General features: G+C 43.1%; 1 long non-coding RNA gene across 1 annotated transcript; it reads left to right on the top strand.

The window, feature by feature from the left end:
- The first annotated feature begins 1,376 nt into the window (after positions 1 to 1,376).
- LOC106001890 lies at positions 1,377 to 3,763 on the top strand. Its single transcript, XR_001175868.1, has 3 exons — positions 1,377 to 1,495; positions 2,829 to 2,938; positions 3,420 to 3,763. It is a non-coding gene; the product is annotated as an uncharacterized LOC106001890 (long non-coding RNA).
- The last annotated feature ends 2,078 nt before the right edge of the window (positions 3,764 to 5,841 follow it).

Here is a 5,841-nt window from a genome sequence, read left to right as displayed (position 1 = left end):
AGGAATGGAAGAAAATGAGAAACTTCTATAGGAGTTGGGAAAGGCATTACAGGGAAAGGAACACATGTGTTAGACCTTGAAGGATGAATAGGATTTTCTTGTAGCCGTAAGAAAGACATCCTATTTGGGTACTGGTTGCTCATGCATATAATCCAAGTCATTCAGGAGGTTGAGATCTGAGAATCAGTGTTCAAAAGCAGCCTGTCTAGGAAAGTTCTTAAAGCTCTTATCTCCAATTATCCATCACAAAACCAGAAGTGGCACTGTGGCTCAAAGTGGTAGAACACTAGCCTTCAGGGACGTGCACCCAGGCCCCGAGTTCAAGCCCGGTGATCATCACTACCACCAACAACAAAAGAAATAGAGTCATCCTAGCAAAGAGCATAATATGGGAAACCCCAGATTCTTCCATCCCCTTCCCTCTCTTGCAATGTACTTTGCTTCTGCAAGTCTGCAAGGAGAAAAGAGGGACAGATTGAGGGGTGAACAGTGTCAATCCAGCCTAGACCATTTCCTGAGGTTCTTGTATATAAACTAGACAGAAAGCCTGGCAGCAGAAGCATTAATATGGAAGTGACCAGGTCACAGAGAAAGAGTAGAAGGGAGAAAATTCATGCAGGCTGCAGCATTTACACACTGGGAAACAGGCCTGGAGCTAGAGCTAGGGTAATCCTCCCCAGTCTCTCCATCTTTTCTCGTGCCCCCGACCCCATCCTATGTCTTACCTGACCATGGCAGATCTTGACAGCAAATTGTCTTTAGCCCAAGGTTCCCATTGGAACAAATGGATAGGACTGGTTGCTGTGGTGCTGTTGGTGATTCTGGGGATTGGACTATGGATCTGGAAGAGGAAGAAGACAGAGACTGGAAAAGGCAGGTGCTGGGGACTCTGGGGTCTGGGCTGGCTGGAGGAGGGGCAGTGGGTTGAGGAGATCCCAGGGACAATGGACAGCTTAAAGTCTGGGGTGCTGAGTGTGGGTATATGTCTGACTACCCAAAGAGAAAGGCCACGGATGGCTCACACCTCTAGTCCTAGTTATTCGGGATGCTGAGATCTGAGGATGGAGGTTCATAGGTAGCCTAGGTATGAAAGTGTAAGACACTTTTCTCCAATTAATCACCAAAAAAGCTGAAAGTGTAGTTGTGGTTCAAGTGGTCGAGCAATTGCCCCAATCAAAACTGTACCGAATTAATGTCCAAATCCAAGAATAAAAAGCGCAGTGTGCATGGTGGCAGGAACAGAGTATGGGTTTAAGACCTGTGCTTCTGGTCCCTGGGACCTTCGCTGCCCTTGATGGATCTGATGGGTGTGTGTTGGTCACATCAATGGCACTGAGGGTCTTCTGCATAAAGTGGGTCCATTTCTTTTCCAGCCATGCGAGGCTGCACAGCTGCTCCCCAGGTCCTTCTCACAGAGGATACTGCTGACGATCAAAAGAGTGGGCTTGCCGTACCTGAGCTTTATGCAGAGATCAACCTCTTGGCTGACCGGAAGGTGAAACTGAGGGAATGAAATCAGGGCAACTTACTGACTCAAACTCAGAGGTTGGGAGTCCCAGGAAGTCTGGCATACTCTGTTCCGCAGTCAGCCTCCAGGTCTGCAACTTCCCTTGGACCCTATGTCTGTGTATCTGTGTACCCACAGCACATGGGGATTAGTGTAGTGATTGGAAGGGAGGCTCCACACCCAGGGTCCCATCAGTCTTCATGGCCATCCCTTGGGGAGGAGCCCAAATGAAGCAAGGGCACCAGCTTGGCGGGGCAGCCCAGGGATGAGAGCCTTAGAGGGCATCCTTACCAGGACAGTTAAACCTGGCTCACAGGGAAGTAAGAGTGCAAAGTGATCAGGAGGCTGTTGGGATGCAACTGATGTGCAAGACCCAAAGGAAGCAAAAGCAGGTCCTGGGAGCTGGGCAGGGCAGAAGTGGCTCTAGGGGAGGAAGACAATTCAAGTAAAGCCAACCCTGATAGTATGCCCTATTGAATCTCAGTCTCTAGCCTCAGGGAGCTCTGAGCCTGCTGGGAAAGGCAAGTCCTCCCAGGACACAAAAAGACAAGAACCTCAGGGAGCAGAGCTGGAGGGAAAGCCAGCTCTGAGGCAGACTTCCCGTTCAGCTTTACCCCCTTGGAACTCAGTTTCCAAGCATGCACATGTGGAAAAAAAGCATCATGGAGATGGTGCTTTACAGCATTTTTTCAAAATCTTTTCTCACTGTGCGGATTCAAGATGGTAAAGACATTTGTTAGAGAACCAACCAGGGCATACTATCCTCTTCAAATCACTCTAATTTGGGCCACAGAAGTTAAGAACAATCATCAATAAAAGTCCTTCTCAATTAAGATACCTCTACTAAGGATGTGTTTTAAGAGGAGGAGGATAATGATACAATAAATGATCAAATTCTGATATATTGAGTGGGGGTATGTGCTAAGGATAAAGCAAAACAAGCAGGATGAATAGGAATATGATCAGATATATATTTGCAGATATATTTGCATGTGCGTTTATTTGCACATATATATTTGCAACTGTTGTAAGGTTATCTAGGAAGATGACATTGAGAAGAGAGAGCCTGGAATAGATGAGGATGTTGGGTGGTTGGTGGAGAAGGCAGAGGACAGAGCAAGTGCAGAGACTGGACTTCAGAGAGAGAGATCTGCACTGATGTTTCTTTGAAGGACTTTTTAGGTGGTGTGGGAGTTAACAGGATGGAGAGCCAGAACTTTGTGGTTGAGGAGGAGAGGCACAAAGGACCTAATTTGACTGTCCCTGTCCCTGAGTCTGAGAAGCTAACCAAGACCACTCTTCAAACCCACTTGAATTATAGGAGGACTCAGAGAGGAGCAGGGGCCATGGGCAGGTTCCGCAAGTCCACACTGCGTATGCATGTATCCAGGAACCCAGACCATGAAGAAACTGGAGCAATGAGGGGCATTGGTAAAGTTGGCTTCACCTCACCCTTTACCTCAGAATCTTTGGCTATCCATCCTTAAGGTGGAGCTGAGACCTGACTCCTTCGTCTTTTTTAAATTAACATCTATTATTTCCTACAAGGCGATTCCATTTTGTCATACCAATATATACATACAATACATCTTCTCCATATTCTCCCACCTGCTCTTCCCACCCCTCCAAAACAACCTCAACAAGTTTCATGCCTCCATTTTTACACATGTACATCAAGTATTTTGACTAAATTCACCCTCTTTCATCCTCTGTGTTTGCCTTCTCTGCTCCTACTAGCACCCACACCTCAGACAGGATATGTTTTCCTTCAGTAGTAGTAATTTTTGGTGACGTGCATGCTGATTGTTCAATGGGGCTTCACGATGGTATTTTACAATGCATATATCCTACAAGAATATATATATATGTATATGTATATATATATATATATTCATGTATCTTTATCTTTTAGGCATGGCATCCACATGTAAGAGAAAACTCATCCTTCTGAACATTCATTCAACATGATGTATTCGAGTACCATCCATTTCATTCTTCTTTATGGATGAATAATACTGCATTGTGTATATGTGCCACATTTTCTGGATCCACTCATCTATTAGTTGTAGGGCATTTGGATTTTTTCCACGTCTTGGCTATAGGGAATGGTGTCATGATGAATGAGTGTGCAGGGGCCTTTACTACATTCCCGCCTTAAATTCCTTTGGCTATATGCCCAAGAGTGGTATGACTAGATTATAGGTCAGTTCTGTTTTTAGTTTCTGAGGAAGTTCTATACCAATTTCCATAGCAGCTGCACTAGTTTACATTCTCACCAACAGTGTATGAGTATTCCTTCTTCCTTCACCAGCATTTATGCTTAGTGCTTTTGATAATGGACATCCTGAATAGAGTCAGATGAAATCTCAATGCCATTTTGGTTTGCCTATCTCTATCTATCTATCTATCTATCTATCTATCTATCTATCTATCTATCTATCTATCTATCTATCTAGAGATGTTGAGTATTTCTTATGTATTTATCCTCCATTTGTGCTTTTTAAAGATGTTTATTTCATTGGTTTGTGTATTTATTAATTGATTTGTTGATTCTTGTATGTTCTTGTATGATTCTTGTTGATTCTGTATGTTCTGGTTATTAATACCTTGTCAGAAACAAAGGAGGAAGCAACAATGCTCGATAAGAAATGTATTCATTATCTGGCCCATGTAATTGTAACCTTTCTGTATGGTATTTTCACAATAAAACAAATAAACAAAACAATAACAACAACAAATACCTTGTCAGATGTATAGCTGAAAAAAATCTCCTGTCTGGAGGATGTCCCAGCAGACTACTATTTCCTTTCTATGCAGAAACTTTTTCCTGGTCTGGGGTTTGAACTCAGGCTCTGGGCTCCATCCTTGAGCCCCTCTAATTTCTAGACTAGAGCTCTGCCACTTGAGCCACAGCACCACTTCTAGCTAGGTTGAGTATGTTTTTTTGTTGTTGTTGGTGGTGGTGGTGATGGTGGGGCTTGAACTCTGGGCCTGGGCACCGTCCCAGTACTCTTCAACTAAAGGCAAGTACTCTACGCTTAAGTCACAGTGCCACTTCCAGTGTTGTGTTGGTTTATTGGAGATAAGAGTCTCAATTACTTTCCTGCTGGGCCTGGCTTTAAAGGCAATTCTCAGATCTCAGCCTCCTGAGTAAGTAGGATTACAGGAGTGAGCCACCATTGCCTGGCTCTTTTGAGTAGTTTATTGGAAATAACAGTCTCACAGAGTTTCCTTCCTGGGCTGGCTTAGGACAGTGATCCTCAGATTCTCAGCCTTCTGAGTAGCTAGGATTACAGATATAAGTCACTGGCACCTGGCTACAGAAACTTTTTAGTTGATCAAATCTCATTTGTTCAAATCCTTGCTCTTATTTGCTGAGCTATTGGAATATTCAGAAAGTTATATCCTGGGCCAAAAAATTCTAGTGTTTTCCAAGTTGTTTCCTATAATAATTTCAAAGTTTCATGTTTTAACATTAAGATCATCATCCAAGCTGAGTGCCAGTGGCTCCCACCTCCTGGCTGAGATTTGAGAATTGCATTTAGAATCCAGTCTGGGAAGACAAATCCATGACACTCTTCTTCAATTAAAGCAAAAGGAGGGAAATGGAGGTATGGCTCAAGAGGTAGAATTATGAATGAATAAGTTGAAGAAGCTGGATTGAGGTTGAGGTCAAGCCTCAGCCCCAATGTGTGTGTGTGTGTGTGTGTGTGTGTATGTGTGTGTGTGCACGTGCATGTATGCGCACACATGCATGCATACACACACACACACACACACACTCAGGATCCTTGATCCACTTTAAGTTGTATCTGTACATGGCAAGAGACAGGAATCTATTTTGTTTTCTGCATGTGGCTATTCAATTTTCCCAGCATCATGTTGTTCAGAGGCTAGGTTTCTCCAGTGTGCATTTTGAGCTCCTTTATCAAAAATCAGAGAGCTATTTAGTGTGACAATTCATTTCTTGTTCTTGTAATCTGTTTCACTTGTGTTTGTGTTTTCATTACTAAGGCTCTGTAGTTTAATTTGAAGTCTAGTTTTGTGATATCCTCAGCATTGTTTTTTTTCTTCTTCTCTTCTCAAGATTGTTCTGGCTGTTTGTACATCTTTTGCGCATTCAAATGAATTTTAGGATTCATTTTTCTATCTCTGTGAAGAGTATTTGGATTTTGATGAGTATGTCATTGAATTTGTAGTTTACTTTTGTTCATTTTCCTGATATTAATTTTAGTGATCTATCAGCCTGGGAGGTTTTTCTGTCTTCTAGTGTCTTCATCAATTTCCCTTTCTTCCTTTCTTTCCCTTCCTTCCTTTCTTTCCCTTCCTTCCTT

This window comes from Dipodomys ordii, unplaced genomic scaffold, assembly GCF_000151885.1.
Source record: "Dipodomys ordii isolate 6190 unplaced genomic scaffold, Dord_2.0 Scaffold695, whole genome shotgun sequence".
Taxonomy (NCBI): domain Eukaryota; kingdom Metazoa; phylum Chordata; class Mammalia; order Rodentia; family Heteromyidae; genus Dipodomys; species Dipodomys ordii.
This window is presented reverse-complemented; position numbering and strand designations above follow the sequence as displayed.